Raw genomic sequence first — 20239 nt, 5'->3', positions numbered from 1 at the left:
ACCACGCGATCAAGTTTTTGGTGCCGTTGCCGGGGAACTAAGATATTAGGAACGCTCAATTTTTATTACTTTAGCCATTTATTTTTCTTGCAATTTAATTTAATTTTCTTATTATTATTATTAATTAACCTACTCTTTCTTTCTCTTGGCAGGGTTTTATAGTTTATGACTAGAAGAAACCCGCCGGGACCATTTCTTTTTGACAAATAAATCGATCATACAGTTCGTAGAAACCAAAGAGAAATAAGGCGCAGCTTAAGATACATGGAGAACGAGCAAGAGAACGATACTGAACCCCCAATCGAAGAGATGGCTGAAAACCAAGGCAATCAGCTACCTCCTGCAATTGCGGTTAATCAAAATCCTGCTCCACGCACTATATGTGATTATGCTAAACCTTCTTTAACAGGAACTGAATCTAGCATAGTTAAACCTGCTGTAACTGCAAATACTATTGAATTAAAACCTAACACTATTCAGATGATACAACAATTTGTTCAGTTTGATGGTTTGCAGGATGAAGATCCCAACGCTCACTTAGCAAACTTTCTGCAATTTTGCGATACATTTAAAACCAATGGCTTTTCTGATGATGCTATTCGTCTTCGGTTATTCCCTTTTTCATTAAGGAATAAAGCTAAACAGTGGTTGAACTCGTTACCACGAGGGTCAATTACTACTTGGGAACAAATGATCGAAAAATTCTTACTAAAATATTTTTCACCGGCTAAAACGGCTAAATTACGTAATGACATCTCTTCTTTTGTGCAAATGGATTTTGAAACCCTCTACGATGCATGAGAGAGATACAAGGACTTACTGAGAAGGTGCCCTCACCATGGGTTACCGCTTTGGCTCCAAGTACAAGCATTTCACAATGGTCTGAATCCTTCGACTCGGCAAATGGTTGACGCAGCGGCGGGCGGAACCATCAACAATAAAATACCGGAAGATGCCTATGAGTTTATAGAGGAGATGTCACTGAATAACTATCAGTGACAAGTCATGAGGACAAAGCCAATGAAAACAGTCGGTGTTTATAACGTTGATTTAGTTACCATGCTGTCAAATCAGTTAGCACTCTTGAATAAAAAGATTGATGGTTTTCTTAGTTCTTCATAGGTTCACCCAGTAATGCTGTGCGAAGCAAGTAGCAGTGGAACAAACCATTCGGAATACCAACCTTATGGCCACAGCATGGATAATGAGCAATTAATCTACATGGGTAATAATCCTCGACCTCAAAACAATCCATATAGTAACACTTATAATGCAGGTTGGAGGAACCACCCCAATTTCTCATGGGGCGGTCAAGGAAATTAAAAACCACAACATCCTTTGGGCTACCAACAACCACCCTACCAACAGGAAAAGAAGCCAAACCTTGAAGAGATGCTTCCAAAGTTTATATCAGTGTCAGAAACCCATTTTTAGAACACCAAGACAGCACTCAAAAATCAACAAGCATCGATCCAAAGCCTCAAAACTCAGATAGGCCAGCTTTCCAAACTTATCTCCGAATGAACACAAGGTAGTTTGCCAAGTAATACTGAACCCAACCTAAGGGAACAGCTCAACATGATTAATGTTCAAGATGAAGAAGGATTTGTGGATCCTGAACCAGAACCACGACAAGAAACTGTGGTAAGCAAAGGTCAAGGTGAGGTAGATCAAAATACAAACAAACCAGTGACTATCGAATATAAACCTCGTGTGCCATACCCCAACACGACAAGGAAAGACCGCTCAGATGAACAATTTGGTAAATTTCTTAAACTCTTAAAAAAATTACATATTAACTTACCGTTTATTGAAGCTCTATCGCAGATGCCAAACGTAATGAAATTTTTAAAGGAGCTTTTAGCAAATAAGTGGAAGTTCGACGAGGCGTCACATGCGGAGCTGAACGCAGTTTGCTCAGCCATTCTCTAAAATAAACTACCTAACAAACTAAAAGACCCTGGGAGCTTTACTATTCCTTGCTTAATTGGTAGTTTAGATGTTAATCATGCATTAGCTGATCTAGGGGCTAGTATCAACGTCATGCCTTACAAAATGTTTAAGCAACTAGGTCTCGGGAAACCCAAACAGACTAGGATGAGCATTCAATTAGCAGATAAAACTATAAGATTCCCTAGAGGTATTATTGAAGATGTGCTAGTTAAAATCAATAAATTTATATTTCTCGTTGACTTTATTGGTCTAGACATAGAAGAGGATAGCAACACTCTCTTAATTCTAGGAAGGCCCTTTTTCGCAACTACTAAAACCATCATTGATGTTGGCACAAGTGAACTCACACTCCGGGTGGGAGACGAAACAATCACCTTTCAAGCTCGCAATCCTGCCAACACATCAAGAATTGAAGGTGATCATTTAAACCATTCTGCTAAAACTAACAATATGGTGCAACCTACTTTGCAGAAAATTAGTCCGAAGGAAGCACACGAGTCGTTCTCAAGCAATAGTAGAGAACTTGTTCATGAAGATCGAAGATTACAAATTGAGCAACTCGATGAACAGTGGATGCACAAACCAAGATCACCCGAAAAACTGAAACTAAGCCAAAACGAGCCTGATACCTCTCCAAATCAACTTAAGGTTGGTGATAAGTTCTTATTAGATGCCGGAAATCCCCACATTGTCACTGCCACACCGAATAAGGAAATCCCTCTTAGAGTACTCAGTATTTTTCCATTCGGTATTGTGGAATTGAGTCATCCCAAGTTCGGCACTTTTAAGGTAAACAACACCCGATTAAAACCTTATTTTGATGAGATTGATAGCAGGAATGAGGAGTATAAACTCCTCAAACCACCATGATCATACAACAGAGAGGTAAGTCAAGCTTAGACTATAAATAAGTGCTTCTCGGGAGGAAACCTGAGCACTAACAATATTAATTTCTTTAAATTTTGGTATTTAACTCCTAACTTACTAATGAAAATCTTGAATATAGGTGTTTCCACAGAGACACGGCCAAGCACACGGGAGTGCTTATGGCCGTGTGAAAACAGGGCAAGGATTCCCCCAACACGGGCTTCGATAAAACGCTACGGCCATCCGACATGGCAGTGGTCGAGCCTACCAAAAAAACACGGGCATGCGAAACGCCCGTGTGGAAGAACCATGGATGAACTTGTTAAAACAGCACGGGCATGTGACACACCCGTGTCTAACACCCGTGGTCGAACCTGTTAAATTGACACGGGGTGTGGGGCTTGCACACACGGGCGTGGGAGAAGTGAACAAAGCTAGACACGGTCGTGCGGCACGGCCGTGTAAACCCACACGCCCGAGGAACACGGGCGTGTACTAAATGTCAGACGCACCCAAATTTGAAATTCGCGAATCACACGGGCTAAAATTGGGGAACACGGGCGTGTGCCCTGGCCGTGCGGCCCAAAATCTATAAATACCCTACATATTCACTTTCTTCCCCATTCAAAAACCCTAACACTAGCAGCTACAATCCACACGACCTCCTTGCCACGCCCGTGCACCGTCTCCAACTTTATTTTTGACGTTCAATCTCTTTCCCTTAGCATTTGTTTACTCCTTTGACTTCTATTTTACTTATTTCTAATGCTTATTATCAACATAATCTTCATATCTTTTAAACTATTTTTCATTTTTCCATCAATTAATTTTCATTCTTAGATTAGTTATCATACATTTTGTGTTAAATCAAGTTATTAGGAACACCTCATACCCACGACATTACTATGTCCATTCTAATGCTATTACCATGCCAATGTATATCATTTAATTTGCATTCCTAAGTTAGTTATCATACATTCCTTGTTAAATTGAGATTAGGAAAACCTCATACCCGTTACATTTCTATTCTCATTCTTATTGTTGTTGTGGTTAAGTTTGCTTCATATTAATAGTATTGGCTGAAATAATTAGTTCCAAATTCATGCCTTTTATTTTTTCAAATTCTTTTACCTATTATTATTCTTTATATTACAGGCGCAATTTGTCGTCTTCAATAGGAAAGAAAACCGTTGTACCTGCTTTAAAGAAGAGGAAGGGAGCGTCTTCTTCCGCGGGTCCAACTGTAGAAATTCATCACCCTCTTCTACAGTTCTCCTGAGGGCCCCAAGAAGAACCTTTCCAAATACTTCGGGTCTGACCTTTAATTATGGGCCACTGCATCGACTGGGCTACGGTAGAACAAGTTTAGATGGTTGATGTGATTCGGGCCCTCCTAACCACCAACCCTTAGGAGCTATTCTTCGGGATTATCGAGCCAACATACCTTGAGCTCACGATGGAACTATGCTCAATGTTTCATCTTCAGACCATCATGACAAACTACGATGATCCTGGCACGGTTCAATTTTGCCTAGGCAGATTAATCCACCAGCTAAGCGTCCCAGAGATTGGTGCTGCACTAGGGTTATATATGGAGGAGTTCAAGGAGGAGAATGAACTACATTCTCTCAGTCGCCACATACATTTCTCTCCCTCGAAGTGCTGGCACACTTTGGCCCCTAGCACGACCTCCTACAATCCTAGCCACTCCAGGACATCAGTTCTCCCACCATCTCTGAGGTACTTACACGCTATTTTAGCTCACACGATTACAGGAAGGCGAGAGAGCACTGGTGCCGTCAACACCCACGACATCTACTTCTTATGGTGCATGTCGCAAGGGCACGTCATCAACCTTGTCTATTTTATCGCACTTGTGATTCAGCACCAGACAGAGTGGCATTGGAAGGGAGTCATCTCCATTAACCCCTATGTGACTCGACTGGCGCGACACTTCGGGCCCCTCAACACTGCAGCCCAAGAATCATCCCTCACCCTCATCGACCAGATGTCTCCTGTAACACCCCAAACCTAGCCCAGACGTTATGGCCAGATCTGACGTGTCACATGAACTTACGACTTAGTATGCATTCGCTGGTTTAAGTGATTGGGATGGTCTTTATAAAAACAGCGGTTGAATGAAAAGCCGGTTTATCAATCTTTATGCTATCCATTTGTTGTGCTTGTTGAGTCTTGGAAAACGTTCATTAATTTTGAAAACCCGCGCAGCCTAACACTAGCAGTTTCGTCATAGTATAAATATAATAAGAAAATAAAACCATAGCGGAAAAAAGAAATTTAAATAGCGGCCTTATTACAACTTAAAACCCAAAATTAAATTAGAGTATAAAAATAATAAAAGTAAACTAACTTAGAAAAACCAACTTTGTAGATGATGTGGCCACTCCGAATCCCTCACAGCTCCAAGCCCACTATGGTTGGGGATTTCCTGCAGAATGAAAATAAAGGGTGAGTTCGGTAAACTCAATGTGTAACATAACCCAACCATAGCCCAAAACAGATCAAACCTCAAAGTCAGACACACCTGGGCCTTGGCCCAGTACAGAAATCAGAATGAAACCCATAGGCCCATAGCAGATACAGAACAAATATATCATGAATGCAGAAATCTCAACCCAGAGCCATCCATAACACCCCCGTACCAGCCTTACACCATGTGGGGAGACTACTCGACCCACCCAACCGCTACACACCACAGATTTGTAGCGAGGCTGCCAGATATTGTGACGAAGTCACTAGATACAGATATATATATATGTGGCAGAGCCACCAAATTGCAACAAGGCTGCCAAATATTGTGACGAAGTCACCTGAATAGATATATGTGGTGAGGCCACCAGATTGCAGCGAGGCTGGCAGAACGCTTCCTCCATCAATATAAACCCATATCCCATGCAACAGAAATAATATATCATGGCATACGTATACAGAAACAGAACATCATGCTTTTCAGAAAAAAAATAACCCTAAGGGTAAAATCGTAATTTTGCATGCATAAGGGTATTTCAGTAATTATCACCTATTGCTAAGGTTTCATGCTCATTCTAGCATTTACCAAGTAATTAAAAGTACTTACCTCGTCTTTTTACCAAAGTGGGCCCGTTGGCCCATTGGCCCGTTTTCGGCCCATTAAGCCCAAAAATACCGTTGTGCACGAAAATGCACACTCTGCACTCTAATCATCCAAATGCACCATATTCATTAACAACTGTCTCACGAGCGCTCGCACGCTCGCGAGTTCACAAAATACCAATGTTTCAGTATTTCGGCTTTTACCGATTAAGTCTAAGGGAGGGTGTCGTTTACACACCTGGTTGATGACGATTGTGACGATATCTCCCATGCGATAATCCTACAATCAATCACTAGCACATTAGACTTACGAATTAATGATAAATAACATAAATCCACGTCAACTAACCCAATCATCACACAAGTTAGTCATTTACGCACGAGGGGCAAAATAGTCATTTAACACCCTAGGGGCAAAATGGTAATTTTACCCCACAAGGGTATCTCGATAATTCTACCCTATAGGGGTATTTCGGTATTTCTAGCCAACAAGAATATTTCGGTAATTCTATCCTACAGGAGTATTTCGATAATTCTACCTTACAAGGGTATTTCGGTAATTCTACAACTTATCCACTTGGGCCTATGGACCCATTGGGACCATATGGCCCATTTCAACCCATCGTGGCCCGAAATAGCTGTCATACTGCTAGAGTAATGAGAAATACACACCTGTTAGGAGACTGCAGTTAATTCGCGCTCCAAACACTCTTAGCTGATGCCCATACCAAACGAGCACGTCACAAAGCGAAACGGATCAGCCAAGAAGGGTATGCCTACTCTCCTCATGGTTTGCTCTATTTAAAGCCAGCTCTCCATCTACTATTATGCTAGCTTCCCGATGTGGGATCCCTCCATCACCAGAGTTTAAAACCAACACCAACTATTGCCGTCCCAACATAGCAAAATAATCAACCTTTGCGTGCCAAGGGATTCGAACCAAAGTCCTCTCACATGGCAACTCACGCCACCACCACTAGGCCATCAACTTATTTGTGTCATAAATCCAACACATTAAACTTTAAAGCGTACCTACTTGCTTCTAGATTTATTGAAAAGAAAAACCAAAATATATTACAAGAGCCAAGACTTGAACCTTGGACCCCTTGCTTCCTCTATGGCGTCACTTCCTTGTCCCCTAAGTGGCGTCACCTTGCCACTACACCACACTCCTTTTTGTGTCATCTTTTACCCCTTTACTCTTAAAAGCCTAAACGCCAATTGCATCACCTATTCATAAAATTAAAATTCCGAAGACTACCACGGATTTAACTTAAGTTTGGGCCTTCCAAAGGCCCACTAACCTACTAAAATATATATTAACCAACCAGAACACACACAAATTTTTAAAAATCACAGAAACACAGAAAACCCAAAAATTGGGGCGTTACATCTCCACAAGGCATCTCGAGCATGCTTAGCATGAGGATGATCAAGAGGCGTCGAGGAACCTACCCTCCCCAGTATCGTCTCGCCCAATCTACTGAGTAGGAGGCCTACGAGGACATTCCTGATGATGTCCACCCACAGCACGAGGATCCACCGACTCAGCCACCACCACCCTCTCATCCAGTCCATGCGGCGGCTTCATATGCTGACATCTCTGAGTACCTCACCCGATTCGAGCAGGAGTGTTTTCAACGATTTGAAAATATTAATGCTACTCTACAGCAGATTTGTCAGCACCTCCACATCTCATCGCTAGTCCCACTTCGCGAACCATCCAGCGATAAAGATGTTTAAAAACATTTATTTAGTATTTTATATTTTTAATTTTTATTAAAACTACTTTTTATTTTTATTTTTATTAGATTTTATAGTTTTATTTTTAATTATCAATTTTGGTTTTTCTTTATAAGTAACTATTCTTCATAATATCCCTTAAAAAGTTCCTGATTTTATCACAGTTCTATAGAGCTCTTAAGCTCATCATCACATATGAACTAAACCTCTACGGGGAAAGGTTCTCCACGACGGCCATGTCTTGCTCGCCCACGACCATAGCTACCACTAGATATAATATTCTTTGGCGCAGGACTTATGGACTAATGAGCCTCTATGATCGCCGGAGTATCCTCCTCCACTCTCGAACTGATTACTCTCCAAAACTCTAGTTCGAGGAATTCATCATACAAAAAGTTTCACTCCTCTCCCTATCTTATTTTTATACTCTAATATCTATCTTTGTACATTGAGGGCAATGTACACTTAAGTGTGGGGGGGTATTTATTTCATTATCAGAAAAATCCCTGAATGACTGCCTTGTTCTCTTGAAAAACTTTCATATCATATTTAGGATAAACTTTAATTTACTTATGATTTTGATTAATATATATTGAATTAATACATAGGGATTTGTGCATGGATTGTTTAAACTTTAAGACATTAGAGAATCAAGCATGATGAGTTGATTTTTAAGAATTTAAAATTATAGGTTGTTTCCCCAAGTCTAGGTATTACTTTGAATTGGAATTCACAAGTCTTAATATCAAAAAGCCATAATTTTTGTGAGATTTTTTGATCCTTTTGAGCATCTATTAATTCTTTCATGCTCACTTTTATTATTACTTTGAGTGCGTCAGTATTAAATTGTTATTCTAGAACTTGCTTGATTATGCATGTTGAGACCACACCATTTGATTTGATATGTCAAAATAATTAAGGCACTTAGGATTAACCCACTCATGTCATGAAAAGCCTACCTCCACGATTAACCCCTAGTAAACCCCTTGAGCCTAACAAGACATTTCTTGTATTACCCTTAATATTAACCTTTAATCCATTATTATTGAAATCCCCTAAATTAATCCCTATTTTTGTCGAGATTTGAGTTGAATGGATTGCTTAGCTATGTTTTGTTCTTAATAGTTACTCTATATTATTTAACTTGTTCTTAAAAAAAATTATGTATACATATCTGTAATTTCATATTCTGAGAGAAGCTATGTTGTATGCAAATGAAGATTAACTCTTTTTCTAGTTAGGCAATCCTTCAATTCAATCTCGATTCTAACCCTTTCTTTCAGCTTGTGACCACACCCCTTAACCAAGCCGCCGCACTACAACCCTTTAAAGACCTTTTGATTGATGTATCATCTTAAATTATAGTGGTGGAGATTTGATTTTCATGCAAGCATATGGTAATGACTTTTCATTATTGGCTATTGAGTGTTTCATTTATTGTCCTTAAACACCTCAAGTGATTTGAGTGAATCTTTAGTGAGGATGTGAAACTCTGTGATATTCTGAATCAAAGGTAATTACTTAGATGCGGGAAGACACCTATGTTTGCATGATTAAATACTCAACTTGGAATGTTTGAAACTTTTATGTCCTTTTAGTTGAATTCTCAATGTAAGATTACCTATGGATTATTTTGAGATATTATCGATAAGAATTATAAGTTGAGGAGAATTTATTTTGATTATGAGTTGAGAATTTTGCTTGAGGACAAGCAAATGCTTAAGTGTGGGGGTATTTGATAAACAATAATTTATACATATTTTTACCCCGTGTTTAACACATTTTATGGATGATTTTCCATTAGAATTGGTGAATTCGATGCTCCTAATGCTTTAATTTCATGTTTTATACTTAGGAGAGCATAGAAGAGTGAAAGGAACGAGAAACAGGCCAGAAATAGAGAAAATGAGCCAAAGTACGAACTTAACACGGCCTAGACTTCCTCACACAGGTAGACCACACGGCCGTGTCAATCTGGCAGAATGAAGCACGACTCACATGGGTATAGCACACGCCCGTGCCATTCTAACAGGCTCGAATATGGTCTGAAGTAATCGCACACGGGTGTGTCACACAGGCGTGTCTCTGCCAAGCCTAAGTTGAGTCCAATTCAAAAAAGGCCAATTTTAGGGTTTTTAGGCATTCCAAAGCCTATAAATACACCCTAGAAGAGGAGGAGAAGGGGAAAGGAGAATAGGGAATAAGAAATTACTCCAAGAAAGCCGATTGATTCATCTTAGAAGCCGAATTCATCATCAAGACTAAATATCTCTACTCAATTCCCCTTTAGGAGTTTTGGGTTTTCTTTATGTTTGGTATTCTTTATTATTCTGAGATGTTTTCTTATTTAGTTATGAACTAAATCCCCTAAATACCTAAGGAGAATAAAACCTAAGACGAATCTTGTTATTATTTTCTGAATTGTATGATAAATATTTAACTTGTTCTTAATTATGTGCTCTTAACTCTTGTTTTGATATCCCAGGATACTGATTCAATACAAGCTCTTATTCAGAGGAGGAATAGACCCTGTCTAAGAGTACAATTATCATAATTAAGTGGAATTGATTGCGCGCCTAGACATAGGGTGACAAGATTTTGCCGGATTAGGGTGAAACCTAATAAGGGGATCCATAGATCGAGTTAATGCAACCCTAGAGTGTTAATTAGAGGAAAGTCTCGGTATATGGATTAGACGTTATTAGTCTTGAATACGGATAATAACATAACTTAGGGATCTCTACGGAACAAGTTGAATGAATAAGTCGTCCGATTCGGAGCCAAATAACAAGTAAAGTCTAAATGGATTTTTCCTTAGGTATTGTCTTAAGTCAATCGATTTTCCCCAAAAGCAATTCCCCAATTCTTTTCTCTATGCATTCTTAGTTTAGATAATTAGCTAATTAAAGCAAAACCCCATTATTCATAGGCTAAATAATAAAAAGATAGTCATTACTAGTACTTTTAGTTCCTTTGGGTTCAACAATCTGGTATTGCTAAAACTATACTACTGTTCGATAGGTACACTTGCCTATATCGCGATAATAGTTAGTTCAAGAATGAGTAATTATAAATATTTAAAACCTATCGCGAAACCACGCAATCACGGACTAATCTGCCAAGGAGAAATTGGATCGTGCTGGGATCATCGTAGTTCGTCATTACAGTCTGAAGATGAAATGTTGAACATAGTTCCATCGTGAGCTATAGATATGTTGGCTCGATGATCCCAAAGAAAAGCTCCCAAGGGTCGGTGGTTAGGAGGGCCCGAATCGCATCAGCCAACTGAACTTGTCCTACTGCAGCCCAGTCGATACAGCGGCCTGCAATTGAAGGTCGTGCCCGGAGTACTTGGAAAAGTTCTTCTTGGGGCCCGATGGGGAATTGCAAGAAAGGGTGGTGAATTTCTGCGTTAGGACCCGAGGAAAATGACGCTCCCTTTCTTTTCTTTGAAGTAGGGAAAATGACCTTTTTACCACGTGAAGATGACATGGTACCTGTAATTGGAATCATCAATTTGTCTTGATGAGTAAACAGGGTAAAATGCGACTAAATTCAAGGAGGAAAATCCATAAATATGTTCAGCCACAACTACTAAGTTTAACTAAAACGATAAGTTTAATGGCATACTTTTTGTGGCACTAGCATGGTGATATAAGTAAAAATGGAAAATAATGGAACGCAACATACTATATGAATGAACAGAAATGTCAACGCAAGAGGCATGAATATTTCAACTATCCTAACCATGAATATTCACTTCTAACTAATCAAATGGAGAAGAGAAATCTTGTCATGAGTAAGAATTTAAACATGAAAAGATGAAAAATTGTTCTATAAATGAAATTTAACATGAAAAATATAGATTACTATGATAAATAACATTATAAATCAGTGAAATAAAAGAGAAAGGAGTAAAAAAATGCTAAAAGAGAGAGATTGGGTGTTGAAAATGGAGTTGGAAGCGGCTCACGGGCGTGGTGGGGAGGGCGTGTGGACTTGCAGCTTCTAGGGTTAGGGTTTTTGGGTGAAGAAGACAATGAATAGTGCAGCCTATTTATAGATTTTAGGGCACACGGCCAGGGAACACGCCCGTGTTCCCCAATTTTTTGCCCAGTGACTCTCAAATTTTGAATTTGGGCGCGTTTGCCATTTTTTCCATGCTCATGTTCCTTGTGCTGTGAGTGCACACGGTCGTATCTCACGACCATTTCTGACTTTGTTCGTTTCTCTCACGCCCGTGTATTTCCACCCACGCTCGTAGTAATTTAACAGGTTCGACCACGGGTGCTAGACACGGGCATGTCGCACGCCCGTGTTAATTGGACAGGTTTGGCCACGGGCTCAAGGCACAAGCGTGTCGCACGCCCGTGCTGTTTTGGCAGGTTCGACTACGACCGTGTCGCACGATCGTGACAATTTATCGTAGCCCGTGTTGGGGAAATCCTTGCCCTGTTTTCACACGGTCCTAAGCACGCCCGTGTGCTTGGTCGTGTATATGTGGTAAACCTGTATTCAAGAGCTCCGTTAGTAAGTTAGGTGTTAAACACTAAAATTGAAAGAAGTTACTACAGTTAATGCTCAGGTTGCCTCTCGAGAAACGCTTATTTATAGTCTAAGCTCGACTTACCTCTCCATTGAATGGTCATGGTGGTTTGAGGAGTTTATACTCCTCATTCCTGCTATCATTCTCATCAAAATAAGGTTTAGACAGGTGTTATTTACCTTAAAAGTGCCGAACTTGGGATGACTTAGCTCGACTGTACCAAATAGGAAAATGCTAAGTACCGTAAGAGGGATTTCTTCATTCAGTTTGGTAGTGACAATGTGAGGATCTGCGACATCTAATAATACTTTATCTCCAACCTTAAGTTGACTTAGGAAGGTATTAAGCGCGTTCTGGCGTAAGTTTGGTTTATCAGGTGTTCTCGATTTATGCATCCGCTATTCATCTAGCTCCTCGATTTGTAGCCTTCGATCTTCATGAATAGGTTCTCTACAATTGATTGAGAATGGCTCATGTACTTCTTTCAGACTCATTTCCTGCAAAGTAGGTTGCACCATATTATTAGTTTTAGTAGAATGGTTTAGACGATCACCTTCAATTTCCGATGTGTTGCTAGAATTGTGAGCTTGAAGGGTGATTGTTTCGCCTCCCACACGAAGTCTGAGCTCACCTGTGCCAACATCAATAATCATTTTAGCAGTTGCTAAAAAGGGCCGTCCTAAAATGAAAGGAGTGTTGCTATCCTCCTCTATGTCTAGAACAATGAAGTCAACGAGAAATATAAATTTATCGATTTTAACTAGCACATCTTCAATAATACCCCTAGGAAATCTTATAGTTTTATTTCTAATTGAATGGTCATCCTAGTCTGTTTGGGTTTTCCAAGACCTAATGGTTTGAATATTTTGTAGGGCATGACGTTAATACTAGCCCCTAAATCAGCTAATGCATTATTAACATCTAAACTACCAATTAAGCAAAGAATCGTAAAACTCACTGGATCTTTTAGTTTGTTGGGTAGTTTATTCTATAGAACAACTGAGCAAACTACGTTTAGCTCTACATGCGATGCCTCATCCAACTTTCGTTTATTTGCTAAAAGCTCCTTTAAAAATTTCATTGCGTTTGGCATCTGCGATAGAGCTTCAATAAACGGTAAGTTAATATATAATTTTTTTAAGAGTTTAAGGAATTTACCAAATTGTTCATCTAAGTGGCCTTTCCTTGTTGCATTGGGGTATAGCACGTGAGGTTTATATTCGACATTCACTGATTTGTTTGTGTTATGACCTACCTCACCTTGACCTCTGCTCACCACAGTTTCTTACCTTGGTTCTGGCTCAGGCTTAATAAATCCTTTTTCATCTGGAACATTAATCGCGTTGAGCTGTTCCCTTGGGTTGGGTTCAATATTACTATGCAAGCTACCATGTGGTCGTTCGGAGATTAGTTTGGAAAGCTGGCCTATATGAGTTTCGAGCCATTGGATCAACGCTTGTTGATTTTTAAGTGCTATCTCGGTGTTCTGGAAACGGGTTTCTGACACCGAAATAAATTTAGACAGCATCTCTTTAAGGTTCGATTTCTTTTCCTGTTGATAGGGTGGTTGTTGAAAACATGGAGGATGTTGTGGTCTTTGATTTCCTTGACCGCCCCACGAGAAATTGGGATGGTTCCTCCAACCTGCATTATAAGTGTTACTATATGGGTTATTTTGGGATCAAGAGTTATTGTTACCTATATATTGTACTTGTTCCTCCTCGATGCTAGGGTTGAAGGGTTGATACTCTGTGCATGTTCCTCCTCCATTCGTCTCACATCTTATTACTGGATTTACCTGAGTAGAACCAAGTAAACCATCAATCTTTTTATTTAAAAGTTCTACTTGGTTTGACAGCATAGTAACCGAATTGACGTTATAAACGCCTGCTATTTTAGTTGGCTTAGTCCTCATGACTTGCCACTGATAGTTATTCAGTGACATTTCTTCAATAAATTCGTAGGCATTTTCAGGTGTTTTATTATTGACGGTTCCGCCAGCAGCTGCGTCAACCATTTGTCAAGTGGAAGGATTCAGGCCATTATGGAATGTTTGAACTTGTAGCCAAAGCGGTAACCCATGGTGAGGGCACCTTCTCAGTAAGTCCTTGTATCTCTCCCATGCATCATAAAGAGTTTCTAAATCAATCTGCACAAACTTAGAGATATCATTACGTAATTTGGCTATTTTAGCCGATGGAAAATATTTTAATAAAACATTTTCGGTCATTTGTTCCCAAGTAGTAATTGACCTTTGTGGTAACGAGTTCAACCACTGTTTAGCTTTGTTCCTCAATGAAAAAGGGAATAACCGAAGACGAATGGCATCGTCAGGAATGCCATTAATTTTAAATGTATCGTAGAATTCTAGGAAATTTGCCAAGTGAGGGTTTGGATCTTCATCCTGCAAACCATCAAACTGAACAAATTGATGTATCATTTGAATAGTGCTAGGTTTCAATTCAAAATTATTCGCAGCAATAGCAGGCCTAACTATACTTGACTCAGTTCCTGTTAAATTAGGTTTAGCATAATCATACATAGTGCGTAGAGCAGGATTTTGATTTGCTAGTTCAACGGGTATCGCAGGAGGTAGTTGATTGTCCTGTTAAATAAGGCAAGTGTACCTATCAAACAGTAGTATAGTTTTAGCAAGACCGGATTGTCGAACCCAAAGGAACTAAAAGTATTAGTAATGAAAGTCTTTTTATTTTCTAGCCTAAGAATAAGGGGGTTTTGTTTTAATTAACTAAATATCTAAACTAAGAATTCACAGAAAATAGAATTACGGAATTACTTTCGGAAAATGATTGAATTAAGACAATACCGAAGGACAAATCCACCTAGACTTCACTTGTTATTCTGACTCCGAATCGGACGATTTATTCATTTAGCTTGTTCCGTAGAGATCCCTAAGTTATGTTATTATCCCTATTCAAGACTAATAACATCTAATCCCTAGATTGAATAATTGAGACTTTTCTCTAATTAACACCCTAGGGTTGCATTAACTCGATCTATGGATCTCCTTATTAGGTTTCACCCTAATTCGGCAAAATCTTGTCACCCTATCTGTAGGCGCGCAATCAACTCCGCTTAATTATAACAATTGTACTCTTTGACAGGGTCTATTCCTCCTCTGAATAAGAGCTTATCTTGAATCAGTATCTTGGGATATCAAAACAAGAATTAAGAACACATAATTAAGAACAAGTTAAATATTTATCATACGATTCAGAAAATAATAACAAGATTCGTCTTACGTTTCATTCCCATTAGGTATTTGGGGGATTTAGTTCATAACTAAAAAGGAAAACATCTCAGAATGCCTAAAAGCCCTCAAAATTAACCTTTTCTAAATTGGACTCAACTTGGGCTCGGCAGGGACATGACCGGGTGAGTCGTGCTTCGATTCTACCAAATTGACACGGCCGTGTGTTCTGCCCGTGTGAGGTAGTCCAAGCCATGTTGATTTCATACTTTGGTCTATTTTCTTCTTTTTTGGCCCGTTTCTCATTTCTTTCGCTCTCCTATGCTCTCCTAACATAAAACATGAAATTAAGGCATTACGAGCATTGAATTCACCAATTCTAAGGAAAAATCATCCATAAAATGTGTTAAGCATGGGGTAAAATATGTATAAATTACGGTTTATCACTCGTCCTCTGTCTTATGTACTAAACCATGGCATTGGCTGGAAAGTTGGACAATTTAACATAACTATCAATCAAACAAGCCCTTGTCGAGGAAAAATCGAGAACAAGTTACCCAAAAACCATCGTATAACCGAAGAAAATCCTCCTTAGATTAAACTCAAACATTATGAAACTCCAATTTAAGGCCTCCTTGGCCTGACAATAAGGACCAATCCCTCATCGGCAATCCATTGAATGAATGCATTTAAACATATATATGTTTGCTAGGTGTTTGAATTTTGTAATAATTTTGCAAGGGACTGGGATAATGCTTGATGGACTATTCGAAACGGTCACCAGTTCTATGGTTTCCGTGTAAGATATGCTTAAACCAGCCATTGGTGTAAGCTGCTAGTGTTGTATTATTCTGCCATGTTGATATCATAGTTATGTTTCAGGGAAAATGTTAGAATCCTAGGATTAACTCGAGTTGGAAGTCGCCGAGTTGATCAGATAACTGCTCACTTCATGATGTTTTTCTCTATATTTGGTATATGTCCAACGTTGATATGCTCGATCTTTTGTATATATATTTGAACAATCATACTTATATTCATATCTAAATATATGTTGAAAAGAAATAAATATTCAAGAAATATAAAGGGTTAAAGTACTTTTTGAGATGTAAATTTGACAAAATTTCCCATTTTGTGGAACCCTAAACCTTGAATTTTGTAGTTGTTCTCACATTGGGGTTTGAAATTTTTTTCTTCAAGTTAGTTATTTGTAACACCCCTAACCCGGCCTAGACGCTATGGCCGAATCTGGCATGTCACATCAAAGTGGTTTTCGAAAATTGACCTCTTTAGTAAAAAATTATTTTGAGTTTAAAACCTTTTTATCATTATTTAACAAAAGTTCCTGTCAAAACGTTTACCTTATTAACCCTCAGTGTTATATTAAATCGATTGACAATCACTGAAGCTTAATTCACATGTTTTGGAAAACATATAATCCAAAGCCCAATTAATAATTGAAACCCACAAATGGCCTTATTAAACAAGTAAAACCCCAAATATAAAATATTTAAAGAAGTAAAGACATAAATAAAACATTCGCGAATGTGTGGCCACCTCCGAGTCCCTCGCAGCTCCCAATCGTCTAAGGCTGGGGATTACCTGTACAATTAAAAGGAAGAGTGAGTTTGCAAAAACTCAATGTGTAATCCCCTATCAGTAAAAAATGCATGCAGTAACAGTCTGGGCCTGAGCCCTATTCAGTAATCAATACATTCTGGGCCTTGGCCCTATACAGTAACAGTAGAATCTCGGCCTTAGCCCTATATAGTAACAATGTAATGCAATAATGCATCCCACCCAATCCAGCTAGCACACCACCCGTACCAACCAACACACCATGTGGGGATATAAATCGACCCACCCAGCCAACACACCAATATTGCAGCAAAGCTGCTAACTGTAACGCAGCAATGCTACTAATAACAGTAAACGTGACAAAGCCACCAGAGCAGTAATTACATGGCAAAGCCACTAACACAATACTTCCTCCAAATCAAAAACCCAACCCCATGCAGTGTGTTGTGTCATAAACATTACGTGTATGCAGTATGTCATACTCAAACCAGTCATATAAATGTCACACACACGTCAATTAACCTACCCCTAGGGGTACAATGGTCATTTCGTTAGTTAGGGATAAAACAGTAATTTTACCCCTCAGGGGTATTTCGATCATTTAAATAATTTTGGGGTCCCAGTACAGATAACGACCCTTCAAAAGGTCTACAGTCGTCTTTAATGACTCAGATAACCCATATGGCCAAAATAGTAGAAATGGGCCAAAGTGGGCCCAAACGCCCGTGCGGCCCATTTAGCCCAAATTCAATCGCAGCTATGCGATCTCCTTAGTCAACTACAATATTTATCATTTATTGTAAACTTTATCTGTGTAGGGCCCACAAGCCCATTGGGTCTACATGGCCCATATCAGCCCAACGATGCCCATAACGGCCTAAGCCCACAAGAACGGTCATGGTGGCTTCTACAGTCTGTCGCCCATGATTTGCAACCTCGATTTATGACTCAGGCATTCGCACGCTCGTGAGGCCTTAAATACTGAAGTTTCGGCTTTTTAGCTTTTGTTGATTCACAGTAACATAATGGTGTGAATAAACACATTTATCTAACGTTTTGACAGTTGCAAGATTTGTTGTACGATTACACATCTGCTTTGCAAGACACATGAAGAATCCCACGTATACCGAACCTACACTCATCCAGACCTTCAGTTAATTAACTGACGATTCAAGTTAACCACATCATAACATTTAGCCCAAAAATACACCATCTTACCTTGATTGAGTGAGGGTGGCTTAATCCTCTAAGACCGCTAACCCAAAATTAATCACACGCTTTGTCGAGAATTTGAATTACAAACAGATCTTGTTAGATAGGATCAACTACTATCCCATTAACACAAAGACCACATTCAGCTTAAGCCCAGACAATAAGGTAGCATATTACCTTAATTGAATACTTGAGGAAAAAGGCTATGGTTCCTTCAAAACCACTTGTACACCACTGTTCTTTAAAGAAACCCTAGAAATAAGGAAGGAATCATAAATAGATACCCGAAGAACAAAAGGAAAAGCATTCAGCTTATATGAATGCAAGGAAGCATAACCTCAACCCTTACCGATTGTCAGAGAATCTTATGGAAATTGACATAGTGTAACAATAGAAGAACAGAAGAGTATTTGGCCAATCCCCAAATAGTAGAGTAATCGAAAATGGTTAGTCACAAAGATGGAGGGTACTCAGCTTAAAAAAATATGAGTATATCGAAAGAAAACAGAAAAAAGGAATGGAGCAATTAGATGAAAAGAGGATTCGGCTAGAAAAGAAACCAAGAGAAAATGAAATAGAGAGGGAAGAGTGAAATTGTATTCGATCAAGAATAAATAAAAAGTAGAAGAGGGATGTCAAGTTCGGCCAAGAACAAGAGGAATATCAAGAATAGAAGAGAAGTGATTGAAGAGGGAAAGAAAGACTAATGTAGTTCGACTATGGTTGTGAAAGACGAATGCACATCCCCAAAGAGTCTCAAATTCGGCCAACACAAACCCACCCACACTCCACGATTTTCTGCCCCTTATCTCTCCACTGTCCACTCCACAAATCACTCTATCCTTCCATTAATATTCAATTCAAATTCCCATGACCAACTTAACCACAGAGTTCCAGTCCAACTCCACCACTCACACCACAAAGACATAAATAAAATCCCTTTTGCATTATCTGATATTCGAACCCATGCCCTCTCAGATGCTCCACACGCCACTTACCATTAAGCCACAAGGCTTTTTGTGACACAACACAACAAAAACTATTTATAAAGCCCACGAGTCAGTACCCAGATTCTTTTTAGAGTAAAATAAAAAATTCTACAAAAGCCGGAGCTTGAACCCAAGACTTTCCAGACATCCCCAAACACACCCAATTCACTTAACCACCACACCAAACATGCAATTTCTGTCAAACCATGTAAAATTACACACCCTATGTTTTTGGGGCATTTCAACTCTACCCCCTAAAAGAAATTTCAGCCTCGAAATTTACCTGGTCATAATAGGTGAGGGTATTGTTGTCGCACCGTCTCCTCTAGTTCCCATGTAGCTTCCTCTGAACTGTGATTACTCCATAGTACTTTGACCAGTGGAATAGATTTCCTCCTTAATACCTTAATGTCATGATCTAGTATCTGCACCGGTTCTTCCTCGATAGTCAAATCAGGTTTAATCTCAATTTCCTCAACTGGCACTATATGTGAGGGATCAGAGTGATATCGCCTTAACATGGAGATGTGGAACACATCATGAATTCTGTCTAGCTCAGGGGGCAACTCGAGTTGATAGGCGACCGGTCCCACACACTTTAATACTCGGTAAGGTCCGATGAATCTAGGGCTCAGTTTCCCTTTCCGTCCAAATCTTAAAATTTTCTTCCATGGTGAGACCTTCAGGAAAACATGATCCCCTACAGAGTACTCGATCTCTTTACGCTTTAAGTCTGCATAATACTTCTACCTATCAGTTGCTTCTTTTAACCAATCTCAAATTAACTTTACCTTATCTTCAATATCAGAAACCAACTCGGGCCCCAAAACTCGCCGCTCATTAACCTCCGTCCAACAGGTAGGAGTACGACACCTACGACCATAAAATGCCTCGTACGGTGCAATCTGAATACTAGACTAATAACTATTGTTGTAAGCTAACTCTACCAACGACAATCTTCCCAATTGTCTCGAAAATCAATTACACTGCATCTTAAGATGTCCTCTAGTATTTGGATCATCCTCTTTGATTGACCATCTGATTAAG

At 39.3% G+C, this 20239-nt stretch overlaps 2 non-coding genes across 2 annotated transcripts; one reads left to right on the top strand and one right to left on the bottom strand.

Annotated features, from left to right (window-relative positions):
• Window positions 1–738: 738 nt before the first annotated feature.
• Window positions 739–845, bottom strand: LOC121204068 (small nucleolar RNA R71). Its single transcript, XR_005898996.1, has one exon. It is a non-coding gene; the product is annotated as a small nucleolar RNA R71 (small nucleolar RNA).
• A 13432-nt stretch (window positions 846–14277) lies between these two features.
• LOC121204050 (small nucleolar RNA R71) lies at window positions 14278–14384 on the top strand. Its single transcript, XR_005898978.1, has one exon. It is a non-coding gene; the product is annotated as a small nucleolar RNA R71 (small nucleolar RNA).
• Window positions 14385–20239: the final 5855 nt, after the last annotated feature.

The sequence above is a fragment of the Gossypium hirsutum genome, chromosome A07, assembly GCF_007990345.1.
Source record: "Gossypium hirsutum isolate 1008001.06 chromosome A07, Gossypium_hirsutum_v2.1, whole genome shotgun sequence".
NCBI lineage: Eukaryota > Viridiplantae > Streptophyta > Magnoliopsida > Malvales > Malvaceae > Gossypium > Gossypium hirsutum.
The sequence above is the reverse complement of the archived record's forward strand: the minus strand, read 5'-3'. Positions and strand labels throughout refer to the sequence as shown.